The sequence below is a fragment of the Neopsephotus bourkii genome, unplaced genomic scaffold, assembly GCF_033783945.1.
Source record: "Neopsephotus bourkii isolate Nb327-2 ecotype Australia unplaced genomic scaffold, CSIRO-AGI_Nbou_v1 NB_1067, whole genome shotgun sequence".
NCBI classification, from domain to species: Eukaryota; Metazoa; Chordata; class Aves; order Psittaciformes; family Psittacidae; genus Neopsephotus; species Neopsephotus bourkii.
Genome location: NW_026901555.1, coordinates 82,355 through 104,844, shown reverse-complemented (window position 1 = coordinate 104,844; position 22,490 = coordinate 82,355).

Sequence of the window (22,490 nt, the reverse complement as noted above, 5' to 3'; positions counted from 1 at the left end):
TAAGCTCATACCTAATGGCAGGCTCTGACTTAGACCGAAGCTGCTTTACTGACACTGAGCTGTCAATGGAGACCCTGCTCTAGCTAGAAAACTGCACTGACTTTCACAGGCCCTAAATTCCACTGAATGCATTTAAGTCCTTTGCTCAAAGGAATTTGAAACTCTTTTACCAAGTCTGCAAATTATAGCTATTTGACAACTTTGAGTTTGCAGTCTGACAGCTCACGTCATCAGCCGGAACACGATGAGCAGAGCAAGAGGCTGCATCGCTGGCTGGTGACTTACAGGAATCTTGTACTAACAATCAACTAGAAAACGTTGGAAAGCTGCGACAATCTGGAAACTGTTCGTGACATCTGTTAAAGACGGGTGCTTTTATTCCTGTTGACTGGAGTGAGATGCAAGTGATATTTCATGGAAATGGAGCGGTTGTGTTCCAGAGTGGGAGCCAAAAGTCTTCCTCATGGACCCATGTTGTCATTCAGGTGAATTTCTGTATAAATGACCATGCAACATTCCTAACACTAGAGCCAGGTTAAAGTTACTCAACAGATTATTTCTCTCTGACTGCAGGAGGTAATGAAATGAAAATAGTTAGCCTATGAACTTTGCAGGGAACAGAAGATGAGATGAGAGGAACCTCATGGAGTCCTTGCTGTGGAGTGCTGTGACGTGCCCAGCACTGTCTGCATGGGAAGCGAGCACAGGCTAACAGCTTTATGGTTCAAAGCAACTTGGTGACAATGTAAAATGAAATAGACAGTGTTAGGGGAGATGTTAGCTCAGAGGCACATATGTGTCACTGACATATAGAAGGCCTTGAATGTGCAAGATGTGTATGTGTGACCCATCAAGTAGAAGAGCTGTGTCTACAAGAAAAGATTGTTTCCTAGATTGGTTTGTTACACCCTGAGGTGAAGTATATGGTTTGCTGCAGTGGAACAAAGTCTTCTCTGTGATACATTTCATAGGCAACATCGACTTGGTTTAATATTCACCTGTCCTAAAGTGCTCATTACTGAGCCTTTTGTGTTTCTTTCCAAGGGTCCCATACCTTCTCGCCAATCTTGGGTAAGGTTGGAGCAGAGCATCTCTGATCCTACCTGTGTGCCATCTTGAAGGTACTCCCCTGTGCAGACTGGGAAGTGCCCTTTGTGGATCAGCCTGGAGTATATGATATGGTTTGATGTGGTGGTTGGGTTTGGAAAGTGTCAGGATTAGCTGAAATGTTTTAGAAGTCCACTAGAGTGGAGCCCAATGTGCTGCCAAGGTACAAGAACAATATAACAAACAGTAAACTGACAGAGGGGAGGTTGAGATGAGATATTAGGAAGAGGTTCTTCCTTGTGAGAATGGTGAGGCACTGGAACAGGTTACCAAAACAAGTAATGCTCCATCCCTGGCAGTGTTCAACAGTGTTGAACAGAGCCTTGGGCAGCATGGTCTAGAGTGAGGTGTCCCTGCCCACGGTAGGTGGGTTGGAACTAGATGATTCTATGATTTAACAATAACATACAAACTATAACAAGTTAGAGAAAGGTTTGGTGTGAGCATGTGTGGTTACCTCAACCCTGGCGTTTTCATCAGCCAAAAACATGCATGTTCTATGCATGGGAAGTGCATGTGTGACTCTTCATCGTGACTGACCCTTTGCGCCAGAGCTGCCTCCAGTGCAAAGTCAACATCTGCAGTCAGGCTCATTGGTCATACACATCTTGACACTGTCCTTTGGAAGAGAAGCAGACACAATGTAAGAAAATGATCGCCAAACTGAGAATACATATTTCTCCTATAAGAAAGATCTCTAAAACCTTCCCAATGTCTAGACTTCAGTCTAGATTGATGTCTGTAGATGTCAAAATCTTGGGGCAATCATCACAAAAGGCACTATAAAAAGGTTGGGAATTGAGACCTTGCAGTATGTCCCATAGATAATGGCCTGACTCCCCCGTGCCACATGAGGTTCGGTAACTTCATGCAGGCAATGCAATTACTGTACAGATGGAAAATGAAATCACATCTTTGCATGTGATTGCCAAGAAGACACCCAAACTGCAGGCTATCTGGCAGGACTGCTGTGCTCTTCTTTGGAAGAAAAGCCTTACCTGGTTCTGTCTGGACACAATAGATTGGATATGCTTATCTCTTTAAAAGTGGCCTTTCCAGGTGTCCTGTGAAGGGTGATGATCTGCATAGTGTTTACACTGGTTTCTGCAGCTTTCAGTTGAACAGATAGAGAAATCTCATCACCTGAGACCTCCTAGGGCTTTAGTGTAAAGCTAAAATTCAGGCTGAGTTTAAACAGAGACCAAACTGACAGGAGAGACACGGCTTAAATACAGGTTATGTGATGCACCAGAGAATGAATTGAACGGTCCCGTACTGCCAGAGTGGACTAATAACTTAGTGTGGGGTTGTTTTCTTTTTTTAGCTATTCTCATTCAAATGAGGGGCAAGAAGGAAAAAAAAACCCTAGGCATAGAAGTGCTGTATTTCCTAGAGGAGGAATGTAGAGGATATAGTGAGACAGAGGAGGAGGTCATCTGCCACCATGTGAGGCAGATGAACGACGCATCTGTCAACATGTCTTCTGGAAGGTAAAAAAACCCACTGTAAAATTCACTGAGAGATGATGAATTACAAATTATATAAGAAAACAACTTATTGTAATCACTCACTGCAGGAAAATGTTCTTAGATTTTAATTTAGTCTTAATTTGGGGGGTGCTGGCGAGTGGTACAGGAAGTACATTTCCCCTGCGCTTACCCTCATGTTTCTTTGCTTTTCTGAAAGGGAACATTTTGCCTAAAGAAAGAAACTAAATTGGGTTGCACAGGTGTAAAGCTTTCCTTTTATTAATATTTAAGTAAATGAGGGACTGTCACTGAACTGCAGTTTAGTATCATTTTAATCAGCCTTTGTTGGATGGGGAAGCAGCTATTCTGTCAGGCTATTAAAAAACCCCAAAGATTTATCCTTAAAATAAATTAATAAAACTCTCTAGTGAAAAATGCTGAAACTCAGTGGAATGTTTCCAGCAAAATCAAGCATTATTATGATTTTTTTTTTAAGTGTGTGTAAAATAATCCTGTCTTCCAAAAAGATGCTTGAAGTTGTTTGGATGGAGTTGGCATCTGCCAGATTAGAGTCACACATAAGATAACATGATTGACCATTTTTGGCATAGGATGGTCTAAATTGGCTCATCTGTTGGCTGTCAGTCTCTTCTGAATTAGCTCCAACTCTTTGTAGGCACGTTTCCATCTGGTTAAGTTTAGGACTCAAGCTGTTTATATATTTAAAAGAATATATATTTTGTACCAATAACAGGCTCTGGAAAAAGGGGTCTGATGAAGGTCTTAATGCGTTTTGAAGTTATTTGGTTTTCTCCACTGGTCAAAATGACCTTCTAAAGAGTGAAAGAAGATGTGCCCATGTATTATGTGAAGACCCTTGAAACATGCAGATAAATATAAAGAAATTAACTTTTTTATATGTACATATGTAAACATATGTATATATGCATGTATATAATTCTATAGTATGTTAGTCTTCTAAATTGGAAACCCAGTTTTTAAGTCTGCTAATATTTTAACTGCGTGCAGTAGAAAAGTAGGCTGGAGACATGCTGTTACGTTCTCATTGAGCCTTTCTAAGCTTGGCCTTGCATTATTTTTCCTCTGAATATTAGCCATCTGGCACTGTGTGCTGCAGCATTTAGTGCCACAAATAATAATGAAAAATATGGTAATAGCTTGTGATACTTTAACATAAAAATATAAGACAGAGGGTACAAAGCTTTAGGCGGATAATCTTAAAGCTGCCAAAGCGTGTTGTTCCCTCTGCCCTTGTTTTCCATAAATGATTCTTTGATTGGAGACAGCAGTGGTAATGGGAAAGTCAGTGGTTGATGCACATTAATGAAACTGTGTTTCTTGTAGTTAATGAACTACAGTCCTGAAGAAAAATGGGTAGGAAAACCGCCAAGATTTATAGCTTTCTGTTCAGGTAGATGTGGGCAGAGCCAAGACACACGAGGAGAATGGATTTGACTTCAGGTACACCACAGAGGGCCCTGACTCTTACACCTCAGCCAAGCCTCATAGAAATGCTTGAACTTTAACCAAAATAGCCTTTTCCTTCTGTCTCCCTGCATCAAAATATGCTGCCGAGACTGTTGCATATTCAGCAAAACTCTTGTTCTCGCTGTAGTTAAGTTGCATAATTAGATGGGGCTAAAAGAGGTGAGAGCTCAACTTTGGTGATTCCGTGGGCTGGTGCAGAGGTGAACTGCAAGCCAACTAAGAGCTCACCAAGCTGTCAGTACGTCAGGAAAATAGCTTAAGGATGTTTAGGTTCATTGGAAGTGAGCGTTTCCATGAGCGTTCCTTTTAGAGAACCCTTTTGCTGGCAAAGATGAATTTCCCTTTAGATATTTCTCTAAGATTGAATTTATTCGTGAAGACTGACCAAGCAGCACTTGGTATGGCAAAATCTATGTGGCCATATCATGCTGCTGCCCTGTCTGCATTAACCCCAACCATTTTCATCACCTCTGCTCACTACTGGAGCATCCTCTATTCTTGAAGCAAGAGCATAAAGCAGAAAGTGTTTCCAGGCATAAGGATTTTAATGTTTCCTAAAGAAATTAAATCATGTACTAGAACACAACTCATAACAAACCATCAGCAATAAACAGGACTTAACTTTCTTCCATTCTCCTGCAGCCCACCCCAAATAGAGAATAACATAATATGAGAGGTGGGAATGCTAAACTAAATCTGTGTTTTCACCTGTTAGCAGAGTCCTCTTTTGACTCTATCTTCGTCCATGAGTTTTTGATGCCCACCAGCTTGGCCAAAGCAGTAAGAATGTTTGGACTGTGGAGTATCCAGAAGCATCTTCTGCATCTCTGCAGTTCATTAGTCCGTTGCACATAGCAGAGGTGTCCACCCTCATCTGGTCACTAGATTTACTGCTGTGAGTGGATCTGTAAGGAATCCAGGGCAGGTCTGAGTTTTTCCAGGGATGTGCTGGACCAAGGATTGATGCTTGAGCAGTAAACGGGGTGCACAGGCTGTGTGGGGCTCACTGCACAACTCCAGAGCTCTGTACAGAAATGCAGGAACCTTCAACCAAGGGAGTGAACACCATCTATGGTGGTGGGACATTTAAAACCCAGCTGGACAGGGTGCTGGGACATCTAGTCTAGGTCATGCTTTGCCAAGGAAGGTTGTACCAGATGATCCTTGAAGTCCCTTTCACCTCGGTAGTCTATGATCTGTCTGCTCTATTTCACACTCAACCTTCTGACTCGATGGGGCACAGGATGCAGGGGTGCGGAAGGGCCTCTGGGAGCTTGATGGTGATACAGCACCAGCAGTTTCAGCTTGAAGGCTATCAGGAGCCAGACAGCTCTGCTGCTGCAGCTGGCTGTGCTGTCTCAGAAGCTGTTGTTCAGCAGACCAACCCCTTTTCCCTTCACCTCAGCTTTCCATTCTAACATATCCTGATCCTTTTGCTGTCTCCAGGTTTTGTTCTAACCTGTGCTCTGGCTCACTGCAACCACACCAGACCATTCTGGAGCCTTTTGTTGTTGTTGCTGGTTGGTTTTCATTGGTTTTTGCTTGTTCTTTTTTTCCCTTCCCCCCTGCTAATGCAGTAGGCTCCCCTGAAGTGGCCAAGGTTGTTAGTCCTGCCAAGGAAATGAGAGAACACAGAGCCTTCTGTCCGCAAAGCATTTGTCTTGGCCAAGGCACAAATATAAGCTTTTATTTCCTCCTGTTCAGAAGCCACCAATAATGAGGTTTTTGGCTGTGGAAACGTGGTAAGACAAATGCACAATTTAAACAAAGATTTACAATTTAAAGTTGAAATGTTGGGAGGAAGGCGAAGGGAAAGGGAGAAATAGATGGGGACTTATGTGGGGGCTCAGAGCCTATCAGTAGCACAATTTGAATGTTGTATTGAGTCATGGAAGCCTTAGAGGCTACTAACCTACTGAAGCTTTTTGACTTGAATGAGGTTTTTAGCCTTGTGAAGGAGTTACAGGGGAGAGTTGGGGCTTTTTTGAGGTGGAGGGGATTGACCAGTGGAACAAGAGGCATATCAAGGAATGGAGCAGCTTGGAAATCTGCTCTGGGACCCTCCTTACCTCCTGCCTTCTGTAGCTTGGTCAGGCACGTTGGAAATCTGTCTTGCCCCGAGAGGTCACTGACAGCTTTGAGTTTCTGCATCACCCATCAGGGCAAAGAGAAGGTATAGACTAGACAGCAGCACTGTTTTTCCAACTCCTCTCAGCACGCTGGAAGGGGGACACAAAGAGGCAGCAGTGTTGTGGGAGCCTTTCTGCAATCAGTGGGGTTCATAATGAACAACTGTCTTGGGAAGGGGTTTGATGTTTTTCTGACAAAGCTCTAAGGCTTGCCAGGTGTGACAGGCAGGGAAGGAGAAATTCAGTATGTGACAGTTGATGATTCCAGCTCTGTTTCTTCTTCAGGAATTGCTTCAGCCTCAGTAAGAATGAAATGCTGTTTGCAGGCTCAGCATTATTTCCTGCAGCATACAGCCAGTTCTGAATTGCACATCTGGACCTGGGGAGGAAGGAAGGAGGAGGGAGGGCGAGTCCCTCACCCACCTAAATCAAAGCTTCCCCTGCATGGGGTGCCTCCTGTTCTGCCAGCAGTCTGCATTACACTGTTCATGTTCAAAAGCTGGTCCTGAAAGTCTGACGAAGCGTAGGGAGAAATCCTTTCCAGGTTTTTGTGGCGGGGTGGGACAGGAGGGTGAAGTCTCCTGCTACTCTGCTGCCTTTTGCTCTGGCTTTTTAAAGTTCATAACATCTGTGCAGCTTCCTGCTTGAAGTGGGTTTTACAGGCTTGCTCAGGAGCATAGGATTTGAGATCTTTGAAAATCACATTCATGTTGTAACTTGGGCCACAGGCAAACCAGAATCTTCTGTGAACCTCTGCCTTTCTCTCCAGTACTGTTTAGCAGAGGGGCTGCATATGGCAGAAACCACAGAATGGTTTGAGTTATAAGGGACCTTAAAGCTCATCCAGTTCCAATCCCCTGCCACAGGCAGGGACACCTTCCACTAGAGCAGGCTGCTCCAAGTCCCATGCAGCCTGGCCTTGGACACTGCCAGGGATGGGGCATGAGTGAGTAGTGCCAAATTAAGGATTTAACCTTCAGGAAAATCAGGCATCAGAATAAGAAGGAATAATCAGGAAATAGGTGCTTGGAGAACTGCAGAGCACCATGGCATTGGCCTATTGCCGTAACTCAGGTTCTGCTGCTTTAGACTCTGACCCCTCCTTCCACATGTGTCTGTGTCTGGGCACATGGGTTTTGTGTGGAGGCAGCCGGGAGGATGGGACAGATGTAAATGCCTGATGTGGTCTGTCTCACAGGTTGTAGTGACTGATGCCACTGCCTTAGGGAGGTCAGGGGAGCAGAGGGTGTGTGGCAGGGCAGAGCGAGGCATCGCGGCTGCTGCTCGTTCTGGGGCTTGTTGATCTCTTCTTAGCACTTGCCCTCACACCTGTGAGTCTCTTCATTTGACAGCCTGGAAAATCACTACACAGGTGAGGTGTGGAGCTGTGCTTCCATCATGTCAGTGCACTTCTTGCGTCTGTTTGTGGCAGTACATAAAAAGATCACAGTGCACAGACTGTTAATTTTTCAGATTGCCCAAGATGCTGTGCAGGATTTTATGCTGCTGATTGATTAATACTGTGGTAGTTCTGTAACTGAAGTGCCTTAAATGGGTAGCGTGTGGATTATATTCTACCACAGCTACAAAGATAATCTTTGAACTTTATGTTTGTATTCTCTTTGAAAGACAGCATTTAAATACTTGGGTTGTTGTCTTCTAAACTGGATCCAGGTGCAGTGCTTATTTAATGGAATGTGGCTTTTCATCTCCACGATGGTGCTCCTCACACGTCGCATCTGATCTGCGTGGTTGTGTTCTGCAGCTGGCTGTATCTGCCAGGCTCCCTGCACACAGCACAGCCACTGCCTCCCTTCCGAAGGCACCCGGAGGAGTCTGTGTCCTGGTGTTCCCAGGCAAGTAGTTCCAACCCAAACCGTTCCATGATTCTATGTTTATTTTATCAAGCACTGCCAGGTGACTGTTCCCATCTCACCTGACCCTGATTAATTACTCATTTATGTTACTTGAATCTTGCTGTCAAGAAAATGATGGGTGAATGAAATAAAATGCAGCGCTGTGACTATACATGTGCAAAGGGATTGAAGTGTGTGACTTCCACAGCAACGTGGTGATGCTGGTGAGGAAAACTGTAACTCAGGACAGGGCTGGGAGGTGTCACCGCTGTGACGGTGACTCTGTGGCCTTAGTCCAATTGCTTGCTGCTTGCCTCTGTCTCTACAGGACGGTGTGTTCCCTGCTGCAGGGGGAATGAATTGTTTATTTGCATGTCATCTATGGCATATCCTGGCTGCTAGCGTAGAACAAATGAGATCAGTTGCTTATTTTGCAGTGCTGAAAGTTGGTGTATGAAGCGTTCTGAACTCAGAGAGCATTGCATATGTTGCTATATGCTATTCCTGTTTCATTACTGCATGTGCACACAGGGCTCTCCGATGCTGTGAGAACAAGGACTACAGTGCTTGATAATTTTAGTGGTGGTATTACCTAAATCAACTTTTTACTGTTCAGGATGAAAGGCAGCAGAATTTTGCATAAGCTTAAGTACTAACTTAAGAATAGGAGCATCACAGTGAATTTAATTAAACCAATAATCCTCATCTTGCTTCTCTCCAACTGCAGTTAAAATACTTGTGTCTGGTTTGCTTTCTATTTGGTAAACAAGATGTTATAATAACATGTAGTCCTTAGTGCAGTAACTCAGTAAGTGTGAGGCTGGCAGCACTGGGGGTGTCACGGGGCAGAGACTGCGCTGCGATACCAGAAGCTGTTGTGGGGTCCTGCTGCAGGGATGTGTTTGATGAGCTCTTGGGTTCGGTGCCTGTTTCTCTTGCCCTCCTGCTCTCCAAAAGCAGCGTCTGGCGCGTCCTTGCCTTCCCCTGGCATCTGGCAAGTCCTGAGCAAGCCGTAGGGGAGGCAGCCTCTTCCTTTGAATGAACATCTGAAGGCAAAGCAGAGTTTTAGAAGCTGTTACGCATTAATAACGCGATAACGAAAATAAACCAGGAGAGCTGTTGCCACCCCTCGCCCCGCTTCCCGTCCCTTTCCCAATGTTCACTTCTGGCCTCTATAGCGCTTTAGGGGATTAATCCGGATTGACAGACGTGCTCGGGAACCACGTTCAGCCCCGCGGCCGCACGCAGGGGGGAGCTCGGCCGGCTCCATTGTAAACCACGGCCCGGTGCAGCCCGGCCGGGCCTTCCCTTCCCTCGCCGCGCCCTCCTCCCGGCGCCCATCTCCCCTGCCCGTGCCCGTGCCCTACCCGCGCCGCCGCTCCGGCCCGGTCTCGCTGCCCCTCCTCCTTCCACCTCCCGGCGCAGCGGCACCTGCCCCGGACCCAGCGGCAGGTGAGGCCGCCCCGCCCCGCGCCGCCGGGTCCGGGACCGCGGACACGCGCCCTTTATGCCCGGTGGCGCCGCGGTGCGCGCTCCCGCCGAGCGGCGGGGGCCTGAGGGGGGGGTGAACGTGAAGCGGGGCGGGGTGGGGGGGTCCCGCTGCTGAGGGAAACAATGGCAGCGGCGGCGCTGCCCGGCACCTCCTGAATGGGCACGGGCGGACGGGGAGGAGGAGGCGGCGGCGGCGGCGGGGCGAGGCGGGAGCCGCCCCCTCCCCGTAGGGAGCGCGGTGCCGGGCGCGCCGCGGGGGTCCCGGCCGTGATCCGCCGGTCGGCCGCTGTGTACCGGTAGCGCTGGCTCCGCCGAGGGCCCTGAGGCGGTGGCGGCGGCGGCGGGGGTGGGTGGGTGGGGGGGAGGGGCGGGGGCCGGCGCGCGCGGGGGGGGGAGGGGCGGGCGCGTCCACCTGCGCGCGCCGGGGCCCCGGGCGCATGGAGCAGCGCTGAGGCGCCGCAGCCGACACCGCCTGGCGGGCGGGGGGACCCCCGGCCCCGCGCCGCCGCCTCCCGCACGGGCCCGGCGCTGAGGTGAGTCCCGCCGCGGCGGCGCTTCCCCCCCCCCCGCACACACACCGTGGGGAGGAGGAGGTTGAGAAGGAGGAGGCGGCGGGAGGGGGGGGGTGTGATGCTGATGGCAGCGCCGGCCTGCGCGGCGGTGCGGGGCGCGGAGGCCTGCGGGGAAGTTGCGCTGTGGCGGCGGCCGGTTCTGTGGTGTCTGTGTGTGTGGTGTGAGGCGGGGACGGGCACGGGGGGGTGAAGCGGTTGCGCCGCGCAAGTTGTGGCCGCGTCCGGGTCTGTCTCTGTGTGTGTGTGTGTCCGTGTCCGTCCCCCCCACCCCGCCCCGGGGCAGGTGCCGCGCTGGGCTGGGGCGCCGCCCCACAGCGCCCCGGGGATGCGCGGCACCCCCCTTGGTGTGAGGCGGGAGGGGGGGGTGGGTGCGCGCAGTGAACAAAAAATAACGGAGAATGGGGGGGGGGATGGGATTTAACCCACAAAATACGAAATAAGCCGCAGCGCTGAAGTAGCTGTCATTGCGCGTGTCGGACCGGAGAGCCGGCTGGTCGCGGGGATCCGGCTCATTGTCTGAAACTCTATCCCGGCGCAAAATGCGGCTGTGAATATAATTAACCATCTGTCTGGCGAGCGGCGGAGAATTGGGTCCGTGCGGTCTTCATTCCGGTGCCTCTGTCACCGCCGAGCCGGCCGTGCGGTGCTCGCCGAGCGCGGTGTGACCTGTGTGTGCGTGGAGATGCTGGAACGGGCAAGGGGAAAGGATGGGGGGGGGGATGGATAATGAAACCCTCGTCTCCCAAACGAGCTGCTGCGATGCGGTTGGTGATATATTAACCCAAACAAGCTGTAGCGGGACCGGCGGTGGAAGCGGCGGCACAAGGCAGGATCGGTGCGTGTTTTGGGGGGTCGGCGGCTGGGTGGATGCGTGAGGCCGGAGGGGAGCGATGCGCCTGTGCGAGCCGGGGCCTCAGTGAGCCTCCTGCGTGAAAACAAAACGGCTCCGTGGCTCTGAAGCCTTCCCCGAGGTTTCCCCCCCCTCCGCTTCCGCTCGGCGGTTTGCTCGTCCCTTCGCCCGAAACCCCTCCGTGCAGCCAGCAACATCCTGGTATTCGGATGTGCCTCCCCGATGCTGGAGGTACCTGCTGTTAGCGCTGGAGCAGCGTGGTAATGCGGTAACCGCGGTGCCCACAGCAAAGAGTCGTCTGGGAAGTGGATCCTGTGTGTGTGCCTCTACACACGCCGTGCTGCTCGGTTTTCCTTAGTTTAGGGAAGGGGAGAATACAGAAACAGAAAATAACAGCGGTGCTCGAGCAGGTAGGATGCAATTTAAAGTCACTTCAGCTAATACTCCGTGCAAGACCGCATTTGTTAAGGTAATGCGCACCGTAAGGCAGCAGCCTTTAGTGAATCACTTTCTTAAAAACAAATACTTGACAAAAGAACCAGACCTGCTAAATGGATAACAATTATGTAAGCCCATAGTAGGTTTTGATGTATGTCAAGTCTTTTAAATAAATCAACCTGTTCAGTGAATAAATCTGCTCTGCACCAACGCTTTATTTGTATTTTTGAAGAGGATAAACCTGGCTGTGTGTTTGAGATGGTCCCACTGAGCATGTGAACCTCTCAGCCAAGCCCTCTAGCTGCCAGGGGCACAAGAAAGATCCGTGGGGAGGAGGGTGCAGGAGCAGGGGGAGGGAGGGAGGGGGCACACCGAGTAATAAGAGGGATATTAAAAACACACAAAGATGTGCGTAAGGATTCCTAGTGATAAAATTCTCACTGATCCATGGCTTGATGGAGTATTTGCTTTGCAGTGGCAATGGCCCATACAAAGCTACATTGATTTAGCTTTCTCTGTTCATGATGGCAGTTCTGGTGAATAATTATTTTTCTCCCAAAAGCCCTAACGCAGGGAAGAAAGAGAGTCCCTGCTTGGCCTACACAGTAGTACAGTATCTTTGAAAGCGTGTATCCGGCTCCAAATAAAGAGAGCCAGTTCAAGTGTTACTATACTCAGCAGAAATAAAAGGGAGGCAGAAAAGGGGAGCGACTGGCTGGCTTCCCTGTGTGCCTCGTCCCCCTTTCCCCTTCTGCACCTTTGGGGGGTGCAAAGGGGGGGATTTTTGTGGGTTTGTTTTTCCATTTTTGTGTTTGCTGTTGCCTTTTGGAGGCGAGGCTCTGTTAAACGTTGAGTCTGAGCCATGGGGAGTCTGGTTTGGGTGTAGAAAATAAGGGGAAAAGACTGTGGCCAGTGGGTTTTAACTTGTGTAGCTGGGACAGGGACAGGGAGTGTGTCTGCATGGGGCAGTGCTTTGGTGGTGCCCTCCCTTCTTGTCTGAGATGGTGCCTCATGGATGTTTTTGTGATCGATCACGTGCACATCTTTTTCCTGTTTTGGAAAGAAACAGATGAAAAGGCTTAAATGTGCTTGCAGGAGCACGAAGGGCCCAGGTGAGGCTTGGGGAGAAAGTGTTCCCAAGCAGTGGGATCTCACTCAGGTTGGCATTCCGACTAGGGACACAACCATCCATACAGAGAACAGCAGCACTTCTTGGATAATGAGGCATTTCCATTATAATAACAAACGAAATACGCTGATTTCCTCAAGCACAACAGCAGACCATCCCCTCAAAGTTTATGCCCTGTCACAAACAAAAAGCAATGTTGGGAAATAACCTTTTCCTTGTGTGGAATGCAGGGAGGAGAGCTGTGGATACTCCAGGCCTTGCCCTGCTCCTCACTTGAGGGCTGTGCAGATGCTGCTGTGGTTGTGTTTGTGTTTGGCCATGGGAGAGGTGGGTAGTCTGAATGTTAAACAGGGTGAAATGACAAGTGCTTCTCAGTAAGGACAATGTTGGGTCTGTGGGGGAATTTAAAAACAATATTTTGAGGACTGGGAGCGAAATGGTTTTTCTCTAATCCACCCGTTCCGTTCCAAGTCCTGTGTTTTCACCTGGGAGATGATTGCACTTTTTTGGGTTTATGCTAGATCTTTGTGTACTTTTAGCCCCGCTTGAGTTGGCTTTATAATCATTACCTATGTATGCAGTCAGGTGCTTGAGAGCCTGATTTTGTGGAAGCTGCCAGCAGTGAGTAAATGAGGCATGTAGCATAAAACCGAGCGAGCCATGCTTTGTTGGTACCTCGCTCTTTCCTCCTTCCTTTGAGTTGGCCATGATGTCACCTCTGCAAGGGGTCTGGGCTGTTCTGGTTTAGGGACCCACCTAATTTGTAATGTGTATGTTCTGTGAGAGGCGCGGTGGGACCTCACCCGTTTGGTTTTAGGACTGTTACAATGAAACATTGAATAATTACCATGTGTTATGTTGTTGTGTAGAAAGCGCTGATGTTACAGATTTAAGCATCCAGTCGATGGGCCTGAGTTTTGCCTGAAGGACGCACCAACCGAGGATAAGCTGTCCTGCTGTCAGTGCCAAAGTGCTGGTACCATCCGTTCCCTATAAGGGAAAATTGGGGAGGATTTGGTAAAGCTGAGCCGAGGTGAAGTTTGCGGGAGGAGCTGTCAGTCCTGCAGATCCGTGTTGAGCCGGCTGTGAGCCTTATCCTTCACAAAGTCATCTTAGGAACAGCAAGAGGAGGTGGCTTTAGTTCAGTTGTGGTTGGATGGTGAAGGGGTAGTGCTGGGTAGATTTGTTTGCAGTTCAGGGGAGTAGCATGTAATCTGTGTAATACTGCTTTTGTGTGCCTCTATTGCAAATTGATGTCTGGGGAATGACATGTAGCAAAGGCTCTAGACCAGCAGGTCTCTGATATTTTTGTAGCAATGTCTTTTTATTCAAAGCAGGTGTCATGGAGATCTTTCATCCCAGGATTTCTTTCATCCCTGGCGTTTGTTAGCTTGTGTTAAAACTTTAAATCTCAAGAATTTCTTCTGTACAGAAGGTGTTCTCATACTGCTTTTGCATGGGCTGAGCTGGATGATTATGCAGGCTCCAAACAGTGATATGTATGAGCTGGATCCGTGTCTGCATTGCTACGTCAGCTCTGTGAATAAACCAGGGCTGCACCTCAGCACCCTCTGCTCGTAGGAAAGGTCTGTGCTGGGGGACACCAGGGAGGCCTGGGGTGGGCAGCAGTGGGGCTGTTGTCCCTGGGCAAAGTTTTCGTCAGGCCCGTAAGCATTGAGAAGGTGGTGTGTGTCTAGTGGTGTGTGAGCTCATATTTGCAGTCTTGTTTGGTTTTAACAAAGCTCTGGAAATGCTTTTTACTACAAGATGCCTGATTTGCTTAATTTATCCAAGCTCTTGTCTCAATAGTCTCCCGTGATAGAAAATTCTGCTGGCTAATTGTTCCTTTTCACTGATCCTGTAGTTCTTTTTCTTGTTTGTGCTGTATCTTTAGAATAGGGTGGATGTGTCACTAGAAGTTTCTGATTCATCTTCTCGTTTGGATTTACCACTGTTGCTGCCTGGGAAGATGGGAGCACCAAAAGGGCTGGCATTGCTTCTGCTTGGACTCCAGCTGATTGATTCCTGAGGGTGCTGAGGTGCTGGCACAGGGTGCCCAGAGAAGCTATGGCTGCTCCATCCCTGGCAGTGTTCAAGGCCAGGTTGGACACAGGGGCTTGGAGCAAGCTGCTCTAGTGGAAGGTGTCCCTGCCCATGGGAGGGGTTGGAACTGGATGAGCTTTAAGGTCCCTTCCAACCCAAACCATCCTGTGATTCTATGAATTTATCAGGTCCGTTGTAAAGCTTCTTGAATTCTCATTGTCATTGCTGTGATCATTATCTCTGCAAATAGCTGCTGTTAGCCCAAGGCATGAGGCCAAGAGCATCTTAAGAGTCTGGGAGAGCTTGAGCTTGGACTTGTGGATTTCACCTTGTGTGGCATCGCAGTGCCAGTCTTAGGTGTGTCATTGAAACTGGCGGGACCATCAGAGGTTGCACACTTGGCCTCAGGCATTGGTTAGGTTTTTTTGCCAGTTTCTCAGCTTTCTCACCTTGCCTCATGTAGAGCCTATGTTATGGAGGGTAGCTCCTTATGCACTGGTTGGCAGTTTTGACGGTTCATGTTATGGAGGTCATTCATATGCTTTGTGGTGCTCACTGCTGTTGTCTGAAGCTGTTACACGCTTCTCCACTAGGCCAGTTGGAGATTGGAGTGTCAGGATTTCTACAGTAAAAGCAAATAGTTGAGGCAGTTCCTGCCTCACCCCTCTGTTGGGGTAAGGAGCTTCTCATGTACTAAAGCTCAAGCTTTGTCACTGTACTTCCCCTGGCATGCTAAAACTGGTAAGAGGGTGGCTGATACTATGAGACCACTGCATTTCTGAGGGCTCTGTGGATGGCTCCTGCACAAACTCCAGCTCTTTCTCAGTCCTGTTCTAGGTAAGGTCTCTGCCATGCTTGGGAGTTGTCTGTGGACCTGTCTACTTCGGAGAGGATCAGATTCCTTTCCTTTCACTTGGAAGGCTTTGATTGTGAATTATAGTGCAGAAAACCCAATTGTAGAAAAGACATGCTCTGTAGCTGGATTTTGTTTCCTCTACAATGTCCCAATGAATGACTTGAGTCTTTGATTGAGAAGAGAAGCTGAAGCCTTATGAAGGGCCTGTTTATTTGCATTAATTATTTTTTATTAGTTACAGCATCCATCGTCCGTTGGCAGTAGAAGAGCCCAAAGTAAGAATATTAAATCTTCAGAAGTTTTTCAAAGCTTGCATTTTTCATAAGGAGCTTGTGAAGCTTCAAATCTAACGCTTGCAAACCCTTTTTTTTCATTCTTCAGAAGTGCCACTGAAGCTCTTTTTTTTTTTTTTAAACTTTTAGTATTTTAGCTGAAACTATAAGTTTTATACATTAAAATAGTTCTTTCCCATCCATTGCTTTGGCCTTGATTTTCAGGTCTCTCCCTGGGTCAGCCAGATCTCCCACAAGCATCGACTGTACTCTGCAGACCAGGTGTGTGTAGCCTTTGCTACCAATTCACTGTCACTTTTCCCCTCTGATTAGGGTTTTACTCAGTGGCTGGTAACAGGCTTCAGTGCATGGAGACATGAAAGGTGCGTTTGTTTGCAACCAGCCAGTTAGGACAATACTTGACCTTCACAGTTGTTGAATAACTTCAGAGTAATACTTAACTGCTTCACAGAAACAAGGGTTATGGGCTGGAGTTTAGCAAGTACAAAGTGAATCTGTTTGGTGTCTGTTTGGCCAGCCAGCAGCACTTTTCCCCTGGAGCCTGCAAGGTCATGTTTTAATAGCCTGAATATGAATTTAAGGTTCATGTCTGGCTTTTGGTGGCCATACAGGTGAATGCCTGGTTTTACTGCTTCAGGGAATGAAGCGATTGGTACTCTTGCCTCTCTCTGAACCTCAAGGTAAAAATGAACATTGCCTTTATTCAAAGTGGTGCTCTTCTCATTTGTGTGCAGAAAACTGTTGGGTTGTGAATTATTTTAGTTACAAAAAGTTGTGATAGATTGGGGTGTTTTTTAATGCTTTAATTATGTTACATGGACAGTTTTACTTCATAAGTAGCTGTGCCTTTAACGTGAAAGGATGGGTGGAGTTTTCAGGAAGATCAGAAGGGAAAGTGTGCGGCTGACCACAATTTTTTCAGGTCATATTAGAGCAAACAAACCAACTCCTCTCTTCTTGACACTGCTGGCTCTGTAGGGAGCAATAATTTCCCATGGTTTGTTTATGTCTGTATCGAAGGAAATCCACTATATCAAAATCACCTGTCCATGTAGAGCCTTGTCTTAGATTCTCTCTGTGTGTGATATATTCATTTTGAAGTACATGGAGCAGACATTGCCAATTTGTGCAGAAATACAGCAGATCATGATACAAGCAGCATGGCTAATGTAGAATAGCGGAACTTAGGACCATTACTAGCCCATGGTGCCTATAAGTTTATCTGAAGCAGAGCAGCCACGTGGTGTTAACCCAGCCAGGCACAGCAAATGTGGAGAAACCCATCAGCCGAAACCTCTGCAGAAAAATTAATGTGTCCTAACCCAGTGACCTTCACTGGCTTACTTGTCTTATTAGTCTGGTTAGCTTATCATTTGATGGAGAGTTTGTGCTGCAGTAAAACCAGCTTCGTTTATTGTGCCTGGTTCTTTCATTAATTTGTGCTAATTCCGTAATCCCTTTTTTCCTGGGTTTGAATTGGTCAGTCCACTGCATTGCCAGGAAGTCTGAAAGGGTGGATTTTTGATTGGCTTGATGGCTCTGTCACAGAATTTATTGCGATACTGAGCAATGCAGTGTTTTGGGGCTTACCTGCAGACTATACTTTATGTCCATACACAATGTCAAGTGAGAGCCACATGCTACTTACAGTTCCCCCTTCTTCTGCAGAGGGTTGTTTAAAACCTGATGCTTAATCATCAACAGTATATAGTGCTGCTTTTACCCTTCTGAAGCATTTCTGGGTCTGGATGAAAGACGGGTGTTGGCTATGTTGCAGTACTGAATGTTGAGTTAGATTGGCTGTTAGATGGTTTCTGGTGTATGAAATTACTGGTTCTGATTCATGTGTTAAGCAAACCCTCGTATCCCAGTCCGTCTCTCAGTTTTTTTCCCATTAACTCCATGCTCTTTTCCTCCCTTGTTTATGATGTTTATAGCTCTGCATGCACAATCTGCCAGTGTGCTCGCTCGATTTCCTCACTGCAAATACCAGGCTAAGTTTAAGACTTCTTAAAGGTTAGTTCAGGATGAGTTCAGAAGTACCTTGGATTAACTTTGCACCTACTGCGGGTAGTCTGTCAATGGTTTGGAGGGGAAGTTCTGCAACACAAGTGCCTTGAGACTGTCAGCAAAAGCAGCAGTGCAGGCTTTGCCTTGGGGCATTAAACCCCAACCTTCTGAATGCCATTGGAAGAGTAGAAATGGTGGAAGATGGGCCCTACGGAGGGGTAGTGCTGGTGCAATGTATTAAGTGTGACATTTCAGTGTCAGTGATGGGCAGAAGAAGAAAATGCTGCTTAAATTGTGCTTTAAAGCTGTTTGTGGTATGGAAAAGTCTTCATCTGCATTGCAGTCAATAAGCTTGTGCATGGTAGAGTCCAAACACTGTGTCAGAAATGCTTAATGATTGCATGGTGCCTTAAACGTCATGTAAAAGGCTAGGGGTTATTTTGCCCATTACAATCTGTAATAAATATAAAATACGTAAGATCTGCAGCAGACAGTAACATCTGTGAGTTCTTGCCCTGCATTCTGTGGGCTGACGTTGAAGCAAAAGTGGGTTTAAGGATACACAATATTCTATTCTGCTGTTCAGTTAGGGCTGGGCATTTGCTGAAGGGGCTGTTAAATCACACCTAAATTTGTAAGCGTCAGTAAGTGAAGAGTTGAAGTGAGAACTTTGTGTAGTCACACGTTAGGCAGGTTTTCTGTTATTTATTAATACTTTCTGTCTCCCACCATGTGTTTATGGGCAAAGCAATACCTGTGGTGGTAGCTCCTAAACCTGATCTCTGTGTCTGTTTGAATTGTTTCTTTTGGGGGCAATACAGGCTGCTTAAATAAACAGGGGGTAGGGGAAGGGTTGGAATGAGTGCTTCCAGATCTGATGGTGGTTGTGCAGGGTGCTTCTTGTAGTCCTTTGCTATCAAATGCTTTCACCCCCTGCTCTGTCTCTCCTTGAACAACTTCTGTGTACTGCATGGTAATGGAAGTCAAAGGAATTTGTTTGATGTTATTTATTCAAATCTGGAAAGGATGGTTGTGCAAAGACCAAAGCAAAATGGTTTTAGTCTGACAAATGCCAAGGGTTTTTGTTTTGTTTTTAAAGCCCAAACAAACCCTTTGGGATCCTTGGCTGGGTATATAATAGCATGAAATACACCATTTCTTTCATTTTTCTGCCTAAAAATCTAATTCTTTATGCATTTAAAGTGGGAGTTGAGGCAAAAACAGAGTTTAGCTCTGTTGACCTATATTTATGAGACGAGAAGGCTTGCTAAGTGTAGCAAGAAAATAGGGAGTGCTGTTTGTATTCTGTGATGAAATGTATACCCATACTAAAACACTTTTGGGATTCTTCATTTTTGTCCTGAATGTTTAAGCCCTTTCCAGCCAGATTCAGTCCGTTTGTGCTGTTCATTACCTGTACACTCAGACTCCCCAATAACAGAGGGGCTGCTGAACAGGGAGGTGAGAGAAAGCAAGCAAAGAGAAAAGCTCCCTGATCTCAAGGCTTAAAGGTGAACTTTTATCCTGTTTGTTTTTTTATTCTAATTCAGCCTGCTCTTTATAAAGTGCAGTTTAATGGTTATCATGCTGCTTATTGCATAACTGTGGCACAGATGTTATTTTTTTTTTGTAATGTTGCCAGACATATTAAAAGGGAAAGGGAAGAAGGGAATTTATACTCTTTGGAGATGAATATGTGGAGCCTATTAGTCTTAAGGAAGTGTGAAGAACTTGTTAGAGCCGAAGCTGGCACACCTCTTAAAGGCTGCTGTGTGGAGTGGAGCTCTTCAGATCAAGAATGAGTGTTGTATCTTCTGAGTTTGTTGTATGTGTTACGAGATAGCCTAAAAAAATCAGAACTCAGTGGAGAACCTGCCTGCTTAATGTTTAGGCTTAAATAGTTTGTGAAACTGAGACCGAATCCAAATGTATATTTAATAGAATAGGTGTTGTCCAAAGTTCAGGTTTGCAGGATAATCAGCAATGGTGCTTGGAGTTAAGGGATGTGAAGATCCATCATTCAGCATGGGTAGTACTGAATGTTTAAGTGTTTATATTACTGCAGCTGAACCCAGCACCTTTAGAGTTGCTTTCTTATGAAGATTTGACTGAGGAAATGCAGTTAGAAATACACTGGGCTTCAGCAGAAGAAAAGTTTACCTGCAGGCTTACCATTTCCTGATGGAATAGGTATGAGAACATAAAGCTGTCTCCTTTTGGCATTTCCCACAACATTAGAAGTTTTAAGTAGCAGAAATGCAAACAACTAAAGATGGAAATGGTAAATGCTATATTTATATTTATTTATGTATAATAACAAAACTCTTGGTGTTTCAGATCAGCACAGTGTGCCTTGATTCACAAAGTATTTGTGTGTTAAGCACTGGATAAAGCTTCACAACCCACCTCTCCCTGCTGTATGGAGGAGCTCAGGGAGAACTTAATGACCTGCTAGAGATGCAGAATGAACCCAAACCCCTTGACTTCCCAGCCTTGGTTTGTGCAGGGTAATAGGGTAATTGTGATAAACTGATAAGGGGGGAAGAGGAGAGAGTAGGGGAAATGACACCTCCTGTCACTGAGTGTCTTTTTGAACTCTTGGATTAAAGAAGATTCAAATTATTCACTTAAAAGAACTTGCAAAAAAACCAGGTGAGCGCTCATAAAAACAAACAGGAGGAAACCTGAGAGTATTTTCTACTGGTTTCTGCCTAGGGCAAAATATTTTGGTTTGATTCTTGTTTTGCTTTTGTTCTTCCCTTTGCCCTTCCCCTCTGCTGGGTTACCTACTACAGGAAGGAGTGAATTAGGCAAAATAAAGCATAAATTATAGCTGCAGAAGGCAGCTGCTGCTGTGTTGGATGTAGGATGATGCAGAGGCTCGGGTGGAAATTCTGCGACAGTCCTTGTTGTGCCTTTATTCCTTACAGCTGTGTTGGTGCTGGATGTCACCATCCTGGGTGCGAGAGGGCATCTCACCTATTGGACAAGGCTTCCTTGGCTGGCGGGGGACGAAGTGGAAGTCTTCTCCCTTTCTGCTGTCCAGTGACACCCATGGCAATGTTTAGTGTGTAGCGCACTGAAAACTTCCTCTTCTGGCGAAAAACAGCTGGAAAATCATAGTCTAAACTAGCAGGTTTGTGCTAATGCAAGCTGTGTTTACTCTTGAAAACTCAGTTTATTAAACTGAAGGCTTCAGAACTCGAGGGATCAGTGGTGCTGCCTGAGCAGCACCTTCCGCACCACACAAGCCATTTTTCAAAATTACTTTTTTAATTAAAAGTTGTATCAGTTTAGTGCGAGTTAAAGGCAAGTTCAAAGGCTTTAACATTGTCAGAAACAAGCTGCAGGGGTGGCAAAACCCTTCTTTTCTCCCTTTTTTAGGTTTATCCAAAATGGTGACTGTACATGCAAAGAGAGGGGAATCTCCTTCTGGGCATTACGCTTGAGGGGTTGTGGGGTGAAGGTCTTTATTGATTATCAGTCAGGTTCCACTGCTGTCACCCTCAGAAGGAGCTGCACAGAAGCTGAATTGGAATATGAGCATAAGGAAAACAAGGAGGACTCGAGGTACAGCAGGGGAAAGTCAATACAGAGCTTATTTAAATGTCAGCTGCCTGGAAGAGCTCTGCTCAAAAGCTGTAAGGAGAGATTAGGTCTAAGACATAATGCATGAGTGTGTAAGGAAGGGAGGCAAGATTGCTGAGCAAGTCAGGTGCTGTGGGGAATGCGTGCGAAAGGAATATATTAAGGAGGAGGAAGGAAGAAGAAACTGCTGACTGAAAATTACATCTGACAATTAGTTTTTAGCAACTAATGGGAGAAGCACGTGGCTTGTGGACATGGGAAGGCTGTGCTCGTAGCTGGTGGGCGATCTGATCGTTTTAACAGCGTTATTCATCAGTACAGTTGATGGGGATAAGCAACACTCATTACAAATCTGTTTACTACATCTATATATTGTATTTATTTTCTGAATTGTATGTGCAGAGTATCTCTGTAAGCATAGGACTTCTGGAATTTGAGTGACATTGGTTAAATAAAGTCAATAGGCCAGAGTTGTAATTGTGTGGCAGTTGACAATGTGACTGGATATACATCTGGGGAGAGCTTGAGCCAAAAAAAATCTGTGTTTTGTAGATGACTAGCCTTATTCTGAATTTTGCAGCCATTTTATTTTGGAAAGTTAGCCATTAATACTGTCATAAGTAGTTGTGTACTGGGTGTGCGTGAAGTAAAATTAGGTTGAGCACTCTTGGACAAGAAACATTATTAAGAGTCAACCTCCAAAATTTAAACCCAAACCAAGTTACACATAGGTTTGTTGGTGGGGTGAGTAGGACATTGAAAGCATTTCAGTTATGAAGTCTCAGGTGGAAGGGCTGTTCCCTTCTGGTCCTTCACTCCATGGCTGAGGAATGGTCCTGGCTCAGTACATTTGAGGGATACTTTATTGCTATGGGATTGGCTCTGTCTCATAATGCTGAACAGTGACCTCAGCTGAGTTTTTCAGTCCCATCTAACACCAGTGTGATACACTGCATTGTGATGTCCTCAGTGTTTCAGGCAGGCCTGGGTGAGGATGGGGTGCACCCTGCTGTGCTGTAGCCCACTGCAACCCAGCTAATTTTGAATGAAGTTCAATGTCTTTATTTTCAGGAAGGTGAGTGTCTTGTGCAGATGATAGCTAAAAGACTGAACAAGTCTTCAAGATCAAGACTGTAGCTGGCAGCATTGC